We start from the raw sequence: 18,708 nt of genomic DNA, 5'->3' as shown, positions 1-18,708 counted from the left end.
TTTAGATTTGCTTTTGCGACCCAGCCTGAGAATGGAACCGGAGTTGCGAGAAAGGCGTTAAATGAGCCACCCCTCACCCTGGCAGAACTCTATAAAATATTTTGGCAGGACGTCTGAAGAAGCTATGAGCACTCGGAGGCCTTCTTAATACAGCTGCAGTGAAGGTCACCGAAGGGGGGGGGGGTTGAGGAATTGGCCAAACAGGTGAGTGGTTTTCTGGGTTTCATAAGGGGGGAGGGGCATTTAATAATACTGAGTGCTAGAGCAGGGGACATAGCTCTTCTAGGGAGCGCTTGTTCAGGATGCCCCAGGCTCAGATCTCTATCCTTAGAACCATAAATAAATAAAGCACAGTTTTCAAAGTTCCTTCTGTGTGTTGTGATTTCATTCCGCACTGCCCCGGTGCACTCTGGGAGGTCATGATTTCTACTCCCTTCTAAGATCACCTCCCATCATTGTTGCTTAAGGTAAAAACTGATAGGGTTGGTCTTAGCTCTGACTGGAGCATTTCACTTGGTTTTTCTATTTATTGAGTTTGCTTTTTTCTTATGTAAATGAAGATAATCCCAGTGGAAGGCTGGTGGAAGGGAGGGGGTTTGATAAGACGGATTCCTCCTACAGGGCTGGAATTTCTTCACTATTACTACCACCTCCGGCTTTGTAACCTGGAGCTCTATTTATATAATACTTTCCTTCTGCAAAATAGAATTCTCTCTCACGCCGGGCAGTGGTGGTGCTCACCTGTAATCCCAGCACTTGGGAGGCAGAGGCAGGTGGATTTCTGAGTTCGAGGCCAGCCTGGTCTACAGAGTGGATTCCAGGACAGCCAGGGCCAGGGCTATACAGAGAAACCCTGTCTTGAAAGAAAAAAAAAAGATTTCTCTCTCTCAGCTTGGTGGATTGTTGGAGACTTCAGTTTGTGCCCCGTGTTTGTGACAGGTTACCCTGAGACAGGTGAAAGGATAGTACTAGGAAAGTACTTCCCTTGCTTCTGGTTAGTTCACTATAATGTAGATACATTGTATAAGGCAGTATTTATATTATTAAACCCGGAATGTCTTCCACAAAGTAGATTCCATTCCATTTTGCAGACTAGGAAAATAGAGAGGCAGAGATTACTGCAGCGGCTGCCCTGGGGTCTAAATCCAATAAATTTGGTTTGAGAGGTGGTAGCGGCACGCAAGCTAGGGCTCCTAGAGATGCTGTAGGGGCTGAGATTTTCCATCAGCATTCCATTTTCTTTGGTAACATACAACCTTGTATATTAAAGTGCTATGCAAATGCACCTTCATAATGAGCCCCTAGAATCTCCTTCCAGACTGTACTACTGAATCCTTCCACATAGAGAAGCTATGGTGTGCTGGTGTCGCTGTGCAGACTGATGCAGAAATGGACCATACAGTATGAAGACCACATTGCTGCACTCACCACGGGGAAACTGCCACAGTCAGACACTAGTGTTGATGATACCGATACTGTTGCTGGCTAACCTGTGAAAGCGTTAAAGTGCATAAGGCATTATGATCATTATTTATGATTGCTTTTACAGTCGGCTGAAGCAACAAGAAGTACTTTTATTTTGACACTTGATCTCCAGAAGCTATTCAGGCGTTTTCCCAGCATCAAGATCTTCATTCTGGGTTCTAAGTGCAAAGGAAAGGAAAGAAGGAGAAGAGCCCTTAGGGACACGCTCTTTCTCTCAGAGCAACCCAGTTTCGGTTTTTGCAAAAAACGGTGAGCTCACTGTGTGCTCCAGGGCAATAATAAACCTTGCCTGGCTGGCTTGGAGCAGAGTCCTGTGTATAGTGCTTCTCAGTGAGTGTCTTGCACCCTTAGACTTCACCCTTCCTCATGCCACAGCTACCCTTGAGTGAGTCAAAACAATCAATCCCTGTCAGCCCGGGACTCCTGAACTTTGGCTTGGCTGGGTGACCCATTTCTTTGCATTATTTATCTTTCTTTTTATTTTGTTTTTTTGTTTTTTTGTTTTTTTGTTTTTTTTTTTGTTTTTTTTTTGTTTTTTTTTTTTTTGCTTTTGTTTGTCTTGAGACAGGGGTTCTCTGGCTGACCTGGAACTCACTCTGTAGACCAGGTTGACCTTGAACTCAGAAATCCACCTGCCTCTGCCTCCCAAGTGCTGGGATTTTTTTTGCGCCACCACTGCCTGGTTTATCTTTCTCTTTATTGAACCAAAAATACTTTAGAAATAAAGTTAAGCTACAGCCCTCTAGCCAGACAGCTAAAGAAAGCAGCTTGAGTTCCATGTCACAATGTTTCATTTGGCGCCTGCATACACACACATCTCCTTGTCTCATTTTACCAAAGACAGACAGACAGACACACACACACACACCCCCCAAAACAAGGTATTTGTGAACATAGTGAGCTATCTATCAACATGCATTTAGACAATCCCATAACAGGCCACGGTCTCATAATTCTTTTATTTAAAAATCACAACTCTCCATACCCCCTCAAGAAGTATCACCATTGTTCTTGGTGATACGTTGCTTCTGAACTGCTTGTCTCAGACGACCCTGTTTGGGGATAATACGTAAGCAATTGGGGAGGTGAGGACTCCAGTGTTTGGAGATCCATTCCTCTGCTCCTGCAGCAGTACTGGGATCTCTTGGGAAGCTCTGATCAAGCGAGGTGAGAGGTGGGGGGAGCAGAGACACAGAACTCTGGTGCCGTGTTCTAGGGCCCAACCCGCTGCAGAGACTCGTAGAGCAAGGTACAAAGTGTTAGCCTGAACCCCCACAAAGCAAAGTTCCATCTTAATAGCTATCTTTCTCCTCAGCTTGCCATCTGAGATAGCTTAGACAACACTGTTCTAAACTGGAGCAAAAGGTCAGCTTTCCACTTGGCCTTTGCGAAGCAACATAGCCCGGTGTTAGGCGTGTGAAGGGTTGTCAGGATCTTAGGCACTTCAAAGCATCCCGGCGACTCAGGCCCGCCCTCAAAGGCCCCCACAGTTTGGGACCCAAATGGGGCGGGGTGAGGGGGTGCTCTCGGCGAGCTGGCTCTCGAGGCCGAGGCTGAACCTCGCATCACCCCGCTGCAAAGCGCGCCGCCAAGCGCTCCGCAGAGAGAAAAGCCTTTTTTGGTAACACACAGCCGGGCAGTACGCAGTGCCCTGTTCTTTGGCCTGCAAGCCGCAGAAGAGTAGATGAAAACAAACGAGTGGGCTGGGCCCTCCTTTGGCCTTGGCGCCTTGGCCAGGAATCGCCTTGCGCCAGCAACCCCAGGGGTGCGGCCGGTTACTGAGCCTTGCAAACCCCGCGCAAAGGGGCTGTGGGGGCTGGAAGCGGCTGTGTGATTTACACTTTTACTCCTCAGTCGGATCCGTGGCGGAAGTATTTGCCTTTCCCTAAAGGATTAATCTTTGTATTAAAAAAAAAAAGTATTGAGTTAGGCCAGGGCATAGGGTTACACAAGAGCCACTAGAGCGTGAAATCCCGGGAACATCGTGATTCGCCGAGAAGCCCTGGGGAGTTGAGCTTGCACCGCCCGCCAAGACCTGCCCAGCCTCGGGCGCATGGGCAAGTAGGGCATTCAGAGCGAAATTGGGGAGAAGGCAAGGGAGGGTGGGCATGAGTGGTTGGGGTTGGCACAGTGGCCGAAAAACCGATCCGGTCTCAGGCTGTTTTCTTCCTGGAGGGGCGGAGACCTGGGAGGGGAAATAAGACGCAGGAGAGGAGGTAGTCGAGTCTAGTTCCTGCCTCCCAGCATCCTCTTCTTGCCACCGTGCCAGGGCTTGGGGGAGCCCAGCGCTGCTCTCAGCAAAAGCTGGTGTGTTTCTTACTTAAAAAAAAAAAAAAAAAAAAAAAGCCTGGAATGAGCTGTCCAGGGAAACGGGCCTAGAAGAAGAGGCTGGAAGAGGCAGACAAGAGCGCTATTCACTGAGTCAGTTGGGATAAATTCTCAAACCCCCAACAAGGAAATTTGAGAGGAAGGAAACCTTCAAGTAGGCGGGACCTGTCGCGGTGGACAGTGACCATGAAGGCCACAGGTGTGCCGGCCCTAGGCCCTCTACTTCATCTGTGAGCCTGGGGCCTCCTTACAGGGAGGTTCCCACCAGTCTCCAATAATCTTGGGATTCCCACAAGCCAGACTCTGAGACCCATTGCTGCCGCGGGCACTTTTCTGCTCGGACAGCCAGAAAGTGGGGTCACCCTCCTCCCAGGCCCTCGCGGTTCCTGGGTCAAGGCTGGTACAGGGCAGCAGCCATCATTGCTTTCCTTGAATTGGGTCCATGGGTCTGTGGGCTTGCCTGTGCCTAGTAGTTCCACCTGGAACTGGGGGGGGAGGGGAAGAGGGGGAGGGAGGAGGAAGGGAGGGAGGGGGAGAGAGAGAGAGAAGGGGCGGTACTTGGTACATATTTACATTATGCTATTCACCTTGGACTTGGCTGACCTTGAGCAAGTCATTTGCACTTCATGTTCTGAGCAAAAGTAGAATGGTTACTCCACTTCCTTTGCCTGTTTCATTGCTCGATGTGGATGACAGTGTATTATAATATGTTTAATAAAAGGTGAGAGATTATTACCAATGACCAACATTTGTCAAGGGCTCCAAAAGTGCATTTCCAGACATTATCTCACTAATCTCCCTCCCCACATGCCTCTGAGGCGAGTGTTATTTTCCTCAGCCTTTGTACAGGTGAGGGGAGCGGAGCCAGAGGTAGTGCAGAGTTAGCAAAAACAGGCCCTTCGGGGGCCCCAGATTCATCTAGGAAGCTTAAGAAGTAAACTCTGCCCACAGGACTTTACAGCTCGATGCTCTCACTGTCTCTGCAGGCTGCGAGGTAAGGTATAAATGAGCACCAGTTGGTTTTGGAGTTAAAAATAATCACTACAGAGCTAGCTCCCAGCAACACTGAGAAGCCGCCCGTTCCTGACAACTCCTAGACACCTTTAGCTTTGGGTTTCTATGCCCCGGCCGCAGACAGAGGAAAAAAATCCAAACATTCTTGACCCAACTTCACTGAAAGGCTGAGGAAGCGCTCCAGTTGCCCTCAAGACAGTTTTAAAGTGTACGTGTCTGGGACTAGACAAACGCAGCTGAGTGGGAAAGTCTTGCCTAGCCCGTGCAAGGCCTTCATTTGGATCCTTGGCACTGAGAGGAAAAAGAGTTAAGAAAGAACTCAACGGACCACGCAGGCGAAGGAGGAAAATAAGGAAGACGGGTTGGAAAACAAACACATTGCGGGAGAGGTCTCTTTCCAGACCTAAAAGTTACATGACATGCGTAACACCTCTTTACTCTTACCTAAGTGTGCTGAAACGTGGCTGCCTGGAGGGTTGTAGCGGATTAGGCCCCCCCCTGCCCTCTAGCCAATTAGTCAATGATTTACCTAGAGAGCACTGCCCCCTAGCCAAGGAGAGAACCCAGGCCTGGAGCATGCTGAGGCGTGCCCTAGCTCCAGTCCTTTTTCATGTTCCCATTGGTCTTTCTAAGTTGTCTAGGCTCATCCTGAACTCATTCTGTAGCCCAGACAGGTTTTGAACTTGTGGCCTTTCGGGCTCCCCTTCCACAGAGGACTCAGATCTGTGTCATCAGGCCTGGTTCGTAGTGCTTTCTGTCTCGGTGCTGGGAATCTAAAGCCCAAAATGGAGCCAGCTTCCAGTGCTCCTACGTGTCCTAGTTTCCTGATGCAGTAGCCCCAAAAGCCAGAAGAGGCAGCAGCACTTGTTCAGGACTTCCTGCTGCAGCATGACAGACTCCCAGAGCAATCGTTTATTCTCTTGAGCTTCGGTTTCTCACCTGTCCGACTTAAATTATGCTCTGCCTTCAGAGCCTCCCTGTGAGTTCCTGTCTGTAACACTGAGGCCCGGAGGGCCTGTGCCGGATCCTGACCCAGCTCTCTTCCAGCACTCTACCCTTCCAGGTAGAAGAGGAAAGCCAGGCCTGATGCTGCGCCCTGTCCACACTCTTTGTCTATTCCTTGGCAGGGTTCCCCCGAGGTGACCAGCCTAGCAGCTTGTGTTGGTGTGACAGACAATATAACACAGTTGGGCCCTTCCTCTGGGCTCTAGAGACAAGGGCTTCTTCCCCTCCCTAGTGCCTGCTTTCTCTCTCTCTCTCTCTCTCTCTCTCTCTCTCTCTCTCTCTCTGTGTGTGTGTGTGTGTGTGTGTGTGTGTTGTGAGGATGACGATGAAGAAGACAAAGCTGTTAAAGATTTATTTGGTGCTTTTAGGTTTTTTGTTTTGGCCAATTTGGGAAGAAAGAGCCAATGACCCCTCTTTAAAAAAAAAAAAAAGGCAGGAAGTGCGCAGGGCCTGAGTGGCAGGGACTAAGGGTGTAATTACAGGGTTTTGTTCAGCATTTTCGTGTAATTAAATCCGAAAGAAAGCGAGCCTGGCCCTGACTTCTTGGATACGGGGAGATTAGAGCTGCCTGGGTGTTGGGGCTTTAAGGCAAGAAGTGAGAAATGGATCCGTTTTTCAGCGAAGAGGCGGACTTCTCACCTTCATTACTAATTTTATATTCGTTTTCCAAAAGGTAGCCTATCATTCATCTTTTATTCGATGCCACCGCGCTCTCCTTGGTGACATTTCCCGGCCTTGTGCAGCCTCTCCGCCCACACGCTCTCCCCCTTCCCACTTTTACATATTGTCAATTTCTGCCAGGTTGCTCACACAATATCCCCGCTGCAAAACCCACAGCCAGCTTTCTTGCCCCGGGAGTTTCGATCCCAGCGACCTCCGACTCGGCCAAATAGTCTCTCCTTTTGTTTTGCTCACAGTTTGGCTTTCCCCGTTACGTTGTATAATAATAAGCTCTACAGCGGCCGCTCCATCTCGGCTTTCTCTGCCGCTGCCTCGGTTTCCCTTTATCGCGAGCGGGTTGAGCACACGCGCTGGGGGATGGGATGTAGCTCCTAGAGCACACAGCTTTGTAGATGGTCCGAAACTGGGGGGCGCACCGGCTCTGCTCTCTTCCCCTCCTTTGAGCCTTCCGGTGGCCCAGTGGTGGGCCCTGGACATTAGGAACTGGCAGTAAGAAAGGACCCACTGTCTGCTCACTCTATTAAGGGCAGGAAACCTGACCTACCCCTAAACCACGGGCGCGGGAGGAGGGGCACTTGTATTTCTCCCCGAGGGCAGGTCTTGCGGCGGTTCCCCCCTCTTTATCCCTACCCCCTCTCTCATGCCCGCAGATTACCTCCCGCAGCCCCCTTCACCTACTCTTCCCAAGAACAGATTGTTTAGCAGGACAGGCAGCCAAGAAACCTACTCCTGTCTCTGGCCTCTGCCAGAGATTAATCACACTTGGGAACCTCACAGAACTTGACTGTTGGGGCGGGGCAGCGAGAGGGGGAGTAGTTTAAAAGGAGAGACCAATGAATTTGACATTTGACATCTGACAACCAGACCAAATGGGGCTACCGACACCACTTTCCTTCTCAGCTTCAAGGACCGACTTGTATTTCGTTCCCACTCCCCGTCCCTCTCCCTCTCCTCCATTCCTACCCCCCTCTCTTTCTCCAAGCCCCCCCCTTCAACTCTTCAAATTTGATGCTTTAACAGTACTGACTCGCTTTTAATTCTTATTAACATTCTCAGCTGGTGTGTGTGTGTGTGTGTGTGTGGTGTGGTGGTGGTGGTGGTGGTGGTGGTGTGTGTGTGTGTGTGTGTGGGGCCTGGCAAGACATACTCACAGACTGGACTGCCTGACAAATCGAACTGCCTGACAAATCCCTTCTTTTCCCTCTTTTCATCCTTCTCTTTGAAATGACATCAAGATGGACTTGGCGGGCGGGGGGGGGGGGTGCTGGGGGATGGAGGAGAGGCATGGAAAAAGAGGAGGGAGGGGGAGTAATTTATGTGCTTTTCTACAGCAGCTAGTAAAATTCCTAAGGGAGAACGAATGCCAAAATTGACTGTCTTGGTGGATTTAGACCAAATCGTCAGAGTGAATCATGTCAGGGCTTTGCCCTGGACCTGCACCCTGGAAGAGGGGGGGCGGGCACAGAAAACGTCCCTGTGACTGGGATGTGCCTTTCTGAAATGGGGAAGGAATGGCTGTGTACACTCACCAGATTTCTCTCCATCAGATTTGTTTTTCTGTAATTCATTGCAAGATGGACTTTTTTTTTTTTTTTTTTTTTTTTTTTGGTAAAGGCTCTGATAAAGAAAAGCGAGGGGTAGAGACCTCTCTATTAAACATGACCCCCAACGGGACGGTGCAAACCCATTTGATCCAAGATAGAGATATCTCCAGCCCAGATTCCCCCTCCCCTCTGCTTTGCAACTCAGCAGACATCAGGTTAGCAAAAGGTAATAAATAGTGCTCACACAGCAGGGTCTGGACTAGTGAAAACAGTTTACTGAAATTAATGGGCCTCACTTGAACCAAAACCTCCACTTTGGAATTAATGCCAGACATAGTTTTCCTGAACTCGATCCAACCGCCTAAGCGGCAGACAATTTTTGTTCTATTTGTGCAGGAAATAAAGCTCAAGCCCTTCATCTTAGTGTAGATTTTCATGTAAAGAAGAAAAAATTAGTACAGTGAAAATTGTGCCAGTTTCCACTCGTTGCCAGTAGGAGCCCGGGTTCTCTGGGCGCTCTTGGGTGGTACAGGGTCAAAAGTTATCTGGTCAACTTTCCACTGAAAAAACCTCTCCCAATTCCCTCCCCACCTCTAGCTTGTGAGCTTTCATCGTGACATCTGAGAGAACCAAGAAAACGCCAGAAACAGTTCAGCCCTCAGTAACGACCCTCTTCCCCACAGCTTAGAAAAGCTGAATGTGGACATTTTGTCTTCCTTTCCATGCAGCTCCTGTCCATCCACCCGGCACCCCCGCCCCCATTCTCAACCCCACCCAGTACTTAGTGTGTTCCTAGTTCTGAAGCTGCTTTTTATTTTTATTTTTTTATTAATGCACTTTCTTAAAAAGGTTGAAAGGCACACATGCCACGTGTTTCCATCCAGTGGTTATGGGGTTACGGCAGGTACAGCGGGAACCCGCTGTCAGTGTCTGAACCTACCCTAAACCCTCCTTTATTGAGAAAAGCCTGGTCGTGGGCAGCCGGTGTTCTGGTTCTTATTGTACAGTCTGCACTGGTGACACAGGACATGTGGAAAATTTTTGAGAGCACTGCGGTGAAATGGTGTGGAGGGGGGAGCGCGAGCAAGGGGGGAGAAAAAGGAGGGGGAGGGAGCGAGTTACTTTTTAGCTTCCGCTAAGTACTTGGCAGCTTGCCAAGCCCGGAGGATTCTGGGAAGTGAAAACCTCCCCAGTATAAACTGCCAGCTTTAAGCAGCCCTGACAGTTCTGCTCCTTCCAAACTTGGCAGCCGTTCAAAGTGCTCTTTCATTTGAAATGCTGGAAGCCTGCCATGTGCAATGCAGATTTGCGGTGCCTGTGCGCAGAAGGAACTGATAAATGCCGTTGCAGTTGCCATGGGGACAGGAGGCTATCAGAATGGCCTTGTGATCCGCAGCCTCTCAACGCGGCAGGCTCGCCCGCCCGCCCGCCCGCCAGCCCGCCCCTCCTCCCTCTCTAGTCAGTGAGATGGTGAAATAAATGTTCTGGAAAAAGGTTAACCCTCCCGGCTCTGGCTTGCAAACAGCGAGGAGGTTAACCCCTTAAGACTTCCCCGGCCCTAAATGTTTGCCAGGAACACAGAGCTGAAAAGCATCTTTGGGTGGGTTACCATCCTTCTCCCCCCCCAGCCCCCACCCCAGTTAGTCCTTCTGCTCCCCGGAGGCTTTTCGGAAAGCTGTGTTTTTAATAGAGCTTTTCAGCAAGCCCAAGTGTAAGGCTTTGAGTCATCAGAACCCGGATGTAAACACAGCAGCCCTACATTCTGCACACTTTGCGTGTATTTTATCTTTTTAATAATATTTAGCTGGCAACTTAAAACTGCAAGTATGCCAGCTATTTTAGCCAGCCAGCCCCTTACATCATGGGCCTCCATCTTAGGGAGAGTGGTTGCCGTCCGCGCCCTGTTTCTCAGGTCCCTGCCCCACACTGCAGGCAATCTGGGTCCTTCTGGAGGCAGGCATCTTGTTGCCACTTAGCAAACCCAGTCCCTTAGAACATGACATCAGCTTGAGCAACAAAGACAGAGGACAGGTTCCTGTCAGAGACAAGACATTGGGTGAGTCAAGGTGAATCTGATCTGCCTTTTAAGTTGCAGTTTCAAGTGACTTCGTGGTGAAGGGTGCGCTAGCCCGGATAATCGCCCCCTCACCGCCCACCCCCCATCCCCACCCCCACCTCCCACACCCCATCTTCCACAAGCTGCCATTTGAAACACAGCCTGATTCAATGTACAGAAACAAAACAGTGTGTTCAAGATCTGGTAAATTTTCAGGTCCATAATGCCAACTCTCCGGGTGGCCGGTTTAATGGGGAAAAAATTAAATACCCCAGCCAAGGCCTATGGAAACCAAAGGGGGTTAGTGATTTATTTATACTGGGGTGGGAAGAGGTGAGCAGTATTTCTTTTTTGCTCACTATTTCCTGAAGGCTTCCTAGACATAAACCTTCCTTAACATCCCAGAAAGAGGCCATATTTTTCTCTGTGGTTTTCAATATTCTCTGCTAAATATATTCCAGTGAACTGTTTACCCAGAGTTTCAGCTTCAGGCCTTTATGTACTTGTACCGCCCTGAGGCCATCTCTCTGGGGGGCTGAGGGGGGAGGGTGTATGTTCCTTAGAGAAGACGTCACATGCTAGCCGGCCTGAGGCAGGGGGGTAGGGGGTGGGGAGAGGGGGTGGCTGTATTTAGATCTGTCTGCATAAGGTGCTTTCAAGTTGAAGGAATAGTCAGAGACCTTTTTGGTTTCAAGCATGGGAAGATTGCCACAGAACATGGGACCAGTCTAGCTGTTTATTCCTAGGTGTGTGTACACTGCCACGGAAGCCCAAAAGGCAAAAGACTAGACCTGTCCCAGTCGGGAGGGGCTTACCTGCAAAGTCTTTGAACCTCACTGTCTGGATGCCTGTTCATGGTCGCTGGGAGGCCATGTGTTTGGTCTCAATGGAATTTTTCCGATTCCTAAATACCCCCTTCCAAGTAAATAATCAATAAAATCCATTTGCTTCGCCTTCCTTCGCAGATCCAGACTTGAAGGGTTAGTGTTCAAACACAATTTTAGGGCGCAATTGGCTCTTGAGACATCTCAAGATGGGTCTGGCATAGAATTACACTGAAGCTGAGGCAGAAATCAGGTGATTCAGAATCCCCACCCCCACCCCCCAGACGGGCCAGGCAGCTGGGATTTTGGCTCCTGCAGCTGCTAAGCTTTGGCAAGCTAAGAGCATATTCGTGGCGGTGATTCCTTTCCCAGGTTGACGGACACACGTTTCTGTACTGAGCACAGCCATGTTTCCTGACTGTGCGTGAATCAGAGGCTGTATTTTTAACTCGGGGGCTGCTGGTGGTAGTTTTAAACTGGAAGCAGTTCCTGATATGTTCTGTCAACAGGGTCCAGGGATAGAGGATCTGTCTGAAGTCCTTGTCACTCAGTTTGGGCCTGTTATCGCCCAGCCAAGTGTCCCAAAAAGCAAAGGGTACCATGTTCACCCTTCTGTCTGACCCTTCTGAAATCCTCCTGATGTTTGTTTGTTTGCTGGCATCTGGGAGAAGAATTGCAGAAAGCCCATTTGGAGCCCTTGAGTGACTTCCCAGACAGAGCAAACTCCAAGATTCCAAAAACCGTCCACACCGTCTGTGTTCTGCTCTGCTACAGCCAGAGCCATCCCAGAGGGCAGCCTGCGGTGTGGCCTCTGTTGTACCAGGGGAGGGCCAGATTCCCAGCAATCCACGGATTAGGAAGGTCTGTGGGGCTACTTCAGGAATGGCTGGGGGAACAATTCCCTTTTGTTTTGTTGTCTGCCATGTGACCAGAATGCTGCCAGCTAATTTTAACCCCACCAAAGGACTGCTGGGAACCAAAAAAAAAAAAAAAAAAAAACCCACTATCTTGCATCTGGAGAGAGACTCTGTGGCTGGATAAAAGCTTTCTCAGCCTGTGTTCCTTCCTGTTTCGCTTTCCAAACTTGCATTATCGGTAACCTGAAAAATGATGAGTTTCACCAAATTCCTGGATATTGCACAAGAGGACAATGAGGCTATTTTGGGGTTTGTGAGTGTATCTGGCACAGACCCCGGAAGCCATTGTTTTCAGGAGGAGGGAGAATGTTTAAGGGTTTCCTGGTGCTTTCCTTCTAGGGTCTCAAGGGCTCAGGGGACACTGTCAGGGGCGGAGGCAAGCGCAGCTTCCATGGGTAACCCTGTAGACTATATTTTGAAAGGACCAGTATGGGAAGTGCATGATTCATGGTTAGACCAGTGAAGTGGGAAAAAGTCTCTCTCTCTTTTTTTTTTTTTTTTTTTTTTTGCAAAGGAGGGCATATTTCGAGCATTTGAAGTGGGGGAGACAGCAGGAAGGAGTAAGAAGAACATGGTTCACTATAGAGCTCTGTGGTGGCCTGACGCCTCCAGGCACAGAGGACACCTTTTCTCCATACTCCCTTTCAGACCCTGGAGCTGATGGAGGAATGTAGAAGACCCCTCTGTTTGGAAAATGGAGCCCCTCTGGTCCTTGTCCTGATTAGTCCCCTGCCTGCTGAGATGGAACACATTTGGGAGAGTGTGGCTCTGGGTGAGGCTGGACTCCCAAAGCTCTAGTGATGCATTGTTGCAATCTGTCTGGGTGACCAGCACCTTTAATGAAAAGGCACAGACTCTCCAAATGTCAGCCAGCATGGGGCCAGGCAGCCAGCCACTGCCACCGTTCTAAAGCCATGTAGTGAAGTAACGTCCATTAACCCTATTATCCACCACGCAGCCCCGGATGATGATATCTGGGCCCAGCACCCCATACCCTGCCACCCCAACCAGGGGAGCTCGTGACAGTCAGTCATGCTGATAGCAGCTGAGGCTTCAGCTGCCTGAAATGCCATTTGTTTAGTTCTGCTTGGTCTGGCCAGTCTATCTATCTATCTATCTATCTATCTATCTATCTATTTATTTATTTTTGGGTTTTTGGATTTGTTTTTTTTTTTTTTTTTTTTTTTTTGAGACAGTGTTTCTCTGTATAGCCCTGGCTGTCCTGGAACTCACTCTGTAGACCAGGCTGGCCTCGAACTCAGAAATCCGCCTGCCTCTGCCTCCCAGAGTGCTGGGATTACAGGCGTGCGCCACCACCGCCCGGCTTCAGTCTATATATTTAAAGGACTCTGGTCTGTCTCCCAGGTCCCTTCCTTGTCTGAATCCACAGGCAAGAAGAGACTTTGGGGGAGGCAGGGGATCCACAAGGGGGACTGATACTTCCCTTTCTGCCTCTAGCAGAGAGAGGCACTGTCACCTTCTAGGAGGAATCCAGAGTCATTGGCAAATTAAGGGTGGTGTGTGTGTGTGTGTGTGTGTGTGTAGAGCAATGGATCTATTGGGTATACTTAGAGGGGCATGGGTAAGAGACTATTTACAGGAGCATGGGTGACCCCCAAACAGCTGCATTACTGCAGTGCCCCAGCCTATCACAGAAGCTGTAGCTCAGACTCTTGCTTTCAATTAATCTTCCACTTCCCACGTACTCTAACATCTTGCAAGATCACTTTTATCGTCTTGTTTTTGAGACAGGGTCTCACTCTGGAGCCCAGGTTCCTAACTCAGCCTTTCAGTCCCTGAATTCCAATTTTGTACCCGAGAGGGGAAAAAATCCTCAAATTAAGGTTCTGTTTACTGTAATGTTACATAGGCTTGTTTTTTGTTTATTTGTTTGTGTTCTGTTCTGTTGATGATTGAACCCAGGGCTTCAGGCATGCTGGGAGAGTACCCCGAAGCTACATTCCCCAGGGACCCAAGGACTTGCTCCATGCAAGATGTTGTGCTTTGAATTATAAAGCACCTGGCATGAGTACACAGATACCAGACACACATACCTATCACACACACACACACGATTAATACATCTTTAAAAAAAATGCCTTAGCCGGGCAGTGGTGGTGCACGCCTGTAATACCAGCACTCTGGGAGGCAGAGGCAGGCGAATTTCTGAGCTCGAGGCCAGCCTGGTCTACAAGAGTGAGTTCCAGGACAGCTGGGGCTATACAGAGAAATCCTGTCTCGAAAAAAAACCAAATCCAAAAACAAAAACAAAACAAACAAACAAAAATCCCAGACCTTATGTATAAGCAGAAATATTTCTTAATCTTCCCAAAGAAATATTTGACGTTCACTTTTTGCATTCCCTGTGGCATATAGGGGTGGGGGTGGGGAGAATCAAGCTGGCCACGGCCTTTAATCTCAGTAAGACCTTCTAGGATCCTACCTGTTTTCCCTAGGTCAACAGCCCACTCCCACGGTGGAGGTATAGATCTGTAGAGGCCTGCCAGAGTCAGCTCCTGGGCTTCCGGGTTTCCGGACTTCCGGCAGGGCCTCAGCTGTCAGGAGGTGCATTCCTCCCTTACCTTAAGGCCTTAGGATTCCTGGCAGTTTCCTAAGAACTCCACAGCTGGAATCCAGCTGCTTGGGGTGGAGAAAGCCGAACTCTTGGTAGGTCAGCCGGGTGAGCCAGGGCAGGGACTGTTGGAAGGTTGGGGAAGTCCTTGCCGGAGCCAGAACTGAGGAATGTGTGGGGCCTCTGCTGAGAAACCTTCCAGATGGGGGAGGGAAGGGGAAAGTGTCTGCCTCTGGGTAGCTTTAAAAAATCGCCCCAGGGAGGTGACTGTTTTGAAACGGTCTTTTAATGTGATGTTTAAATCGACCTGGAAACGTCCTCCCTTTTCTGTCCCTACTGCCCGAATCTGTTTTGCTGAGAGCAATAATCAACAGGGACATTTGCCTTAGGGTCTCTCTTCCTTCGCCTCTTTAAATGTTTAAAAAAAAATTATTGTTGTTGTTATCTTTAGTTCGGGGAAACTTTTGGATGCTTTCCAGGCTGCGGCTATAGAAGTTTCCAGGAAAATGGAAAAGCAACATTAGTGTTTCGAACCAGTCTGGGTCGTGGGCTAGACGTGTTGTTTTTATTTTTTTATTTTTTATTTTAGAACACAATCAGGGCAGCCAGGTCCTTTGAGAGAGGGACTGAGAGCATCCTAAAGCCCAGAGACAAACGTGGAGTTTAGCTGGCCTGACTCTTCTTGAGCCACAGACAGAACTGTGTGTTGTCACTTCAGGAAAGTGAGAACTTCAAGCCCAAGCCATCTGAGAAGCCGGTGGACCAGAGATACATTTTAGAACTTTGTAGCCAGCACCAGAAGGCTACACAGTGAGCACATAAATCAGGCCCCAAGGTGGCGAGGCCCTTTAAAGACAGAAGGAAGGTGTGTGCCTTGGTTCCAAGAGGTAGGCTGCATGGCCCCATGCAGCCTACTTCAAGGGCAAAGAGACAGAAAAAGTCAGAGATTCCCATGTAAAGCCAGAACTGGGTCAGGAGGGGAAGGAAGAATCAGGCAGCTCCTCCTTGCCTGCTCAGGGTTTCTCTGTGTAACCCTGACTGTCCCAAAACTCATTCTGTAGACCAGGCTGGCCTTGAACTCACAGAGATCTGCCTAACTTCTAGCCCCCTAGTTCTGGGAATAAAGGTGTGTGCCACCACCACCACCACCACCACCACCACCACCACCATCCTCATCACTACCACCACCACCACCACCACCACCACCACCACCACCACCACCACCACCTGTGCACATGCTCAGTTCTTACCTTTATCTTATAGGTGAGGAAACTGAGACTCAATGATTGAGGAACTGGATTCAGAACACACAACTGGTAGGTGGTAGGCCACATTGGAATTCAGAATTAATTTTGCAGATAGACCAGGGCTTGATTTCATATGTTAAATCCATGGAATGGAATGCTGGCCATTTCCTATAACTAGCTGCAAGCTTTGTTACAATGTTGCTGTAGGAATTAAATAGAAATATGCCTCCCTCTGGTAGAGAAGCTACAATATAGCAAGCCCTCAGTAGATGCTTGAGCACCAGTGGACCGATGAAAGTACTTATCTCTGTGAGTCTTCCTATGACCCTGCACAGGTAGGTGGACTGGCTCTGAGCTCAGTGGGATCTGGTATCAATGCCAAGCAGGTGCCTTCCTGTTCTTACATTCCTATCTGGCCTGGACAGCGCTTCCTTTCCTCTTTAACCGCTCCTGTTCTCTTGGGTCTGTTACAGTGTTTCCCCCAGCCAGGCACTGCAGACCATTTTACCTGTCTAACAATCTTCCAGAGGCCTCAGCCTGGAGCACCGGACTCCTGGGAAACCTCCTGTAGTTCTTTCTGTTTTCTCCCTTCCTCCTGACCTCACTGCTTTCTGACTACCTTAAATTCCCCTTTGTTCCTTGGGCACAATGTGAACTTTCCTGTCCCTTGCCTTTCCATGACTTCGCTCTGCCTGGGAGAATGTTCTCCCCTTTAAGTTCCTAGAGCAGATTTCTAAACATCTGTCAAAACTCAGCTGTTTAGCCTTTTTGGTGAAACTGTTTCTCGGCATTTCCTGGCTTTGTTCTTCAGCGGCAATCCACGTACTTCACAAAGAGTCTCCCTCCTTGACCGGGGACTCCTTGAAGTTCAAGGCTAGGGCAAGCCAGTCTATCACCAAGTTCACCTAAAAAAGACCCTCAAAAATAATACTCAGGCTGGGCAGCAGTGGCGCACACCTTTAATCCCAGTACTTGAGAGGCAGAGCAGGTGAATGTCTGAGTTGAGTTCGAGGCCAGCCTGGTCTACAGAGTGAGTTCCAGGACAGCCAGGGCTATACAGAGAAACCCTGTTTCAAGTAAATAAATAAATAAATAAATAAATAAATAAATAAATAAAAATTAAAAATATTTTTTTTAAAATAATCAAATAAATGAATCAGGGGGTAATCATTTCATTTCATTTCTTTCTTTTTTCTTTTTTAATTTGAGAGGGGAATCTGTATAGTCGTGGCTCTCCTAGAGCTTGCTGTGTAGACAAGGCTGGCTTCACGCTCACAGAAATTCTCCCGCCTTTGCTTCCTGGGTGTTGAGATTAAAGGCTTGCACTACCACACAGGGCCACGGTAATTTTGAGCTGTTGTTTTCAGAGTCTTGCATGTTCCAGACTGGCCTCGAATTTGCTATAAGGCCAAGGATAGCTTTGAACATCTGTCTGATCTTCCTATTTCTGCCTCCAAAATTGCTGGGCTTGCAGGTGTGCACCACCAACACACCCAGTTTATAAATGTGAGCTTTTATAATATACTCCTATTATCAGTAAAATGATACAGGTATTATCTATACTCTCCTTTGTCCCAGCAAAAAATTGTAACTTTTTACTCAACAATCATAAATAAAACAGCACAATAGAAAGAGCTGGTTCCGAGTTCAAATCCTATCATGGACTCTTGTTATGCCTTAAAAATCAATAGTACATCGCTTTTAGTTTTCAGCTTCCTGCCTGTACGTGACTTTAATAGTGATTACCCATGTGGCAGACACCGTTGATCACTGTCTAATAGTCACTCTGGTTGACATAGTTAATATTCATGTCAGCTTGATAGATTTAGAATCACCATGGAAACATATTCCTGGGTGTATCTATGGGAGTATTTCCAGGAAGGTTTAATTTCTAGGAAGCATTTATTGCACTTCCTGCTTCCTGACTGCTGATACAGTTGTGACCAGCTGCCTCAGACTGCTGCTGCCTTAATCTACCCTTCATGATAGACTCTACCTCTGTTCCCCAGCACTGTGAAAACCAGGTGTGCCAGTACACTATAGTCCAGTACTCAGGAGGTAGAACCAGGAACACCAGGAAGATCAGAATCATCATGGAGATCAAAGCCAACCTGAGCTGCATAAGACCCTGTCTTAAAACAAAGCCAAACAAAACCAGGAGAGGCACAAACAACCGCCCTCCAGTTAGGGGCTGATGAATGAAAAAGGGATATGAACACTCCTGGGTGTGGTTAAAGAGAAGGTGTTATTGTAGATACGAGGGAGAACACACCCAGAAGCATCTTCAAGGGTCCAGACTGAACCTGGCTGGGGGTTCTGGGGGCTGGGGCTAGGGGTGGGGGTGAGACAGAAGGAAGTGGGGGAAGCTGAGAACCAAAAGGCCCAAAAGAATGCATAACCCAGATGACTGAGTTTATTATGTAGGAAAGAGAAGCTGGGGGGAAGGCTCTGATCCAGAGCGGTTAGGGTAGGGAACAGAGTAAGAAGTACTGAGTGAGACTTGCCCTGGGTTTCTTTGAGACCTAACAGCTGGTACTACACCAGACATCTTGCTGTGAAGATGGCGGCTGCTCAAGAGCATTAAGTCCACACAGTGAACAGGATAAAAAGGAAGAGGATCTGGAAAGTACCGTAGTCCCTGTTGCCCAATCCAGCAGCTGGATTACCCTGGATCCTGGAGCAAACTAACTCACCCCACTGTTCCCCAAGATCCATCAGTTCCTTCATTGTTCAGTGACACCCCCCACCCCGCCCCTTCCTATCTCAGTCCAGTAGCACCAATGTTGTTGCTATGACTACCTGGCCCTCCCAACAGACAGATCTAAGAACCAAGTGAAATACAGACCTAAGAGTCCTGGTCTATGGTAAGCCATAGAGACGAATGCATGGTTGACCATGCCAAGTGACGAAAGGTCATGACAGACGGCAAGAAAGGAGAGTTTGATCGGTTCAAAGCTGCTGATCATGAACATGAACTCAGGAAAACATCAGGCTTAAACCCAAGGGGTGGCTTCCTAATGGAGTTCGGTGGGGCT

The 18,708-nt window shown here is 48.7% G+C and overlaps 1 long non-coding RNA gene across 1 annotated transcript in view; it reads right to left on the bottom strand.

The window, feature by feature from the left end:
• The window catches only part of LOC127687090 (uncharacterized), a 375,067-nt gene that overhangs the window by 344,564 nt on the left and 11,795 nt on the right, over window positions 1–18,708 (bottom strand). The window lies entirely within an intron of this gene.

The sequence above is a fragment of the Apodemus sylvaticus genome, chromosome 6, assembly GCF_947179515.1.
Source record: "Apodemus sylvaticus chromosome 6, mApoSyl1.1, whole genome shotgun sequence".
Lineage (NCBI taxonomy): Eukaryota > Metazoa > Chordata > Mammalia > Rodentia > Muridae > Apodemus > Apodemus sylvaticus.
Note: the sequence above shows the minus strand (reverse complement) of the source record. Positions and strands in the feature narration are given on the sequence as shown.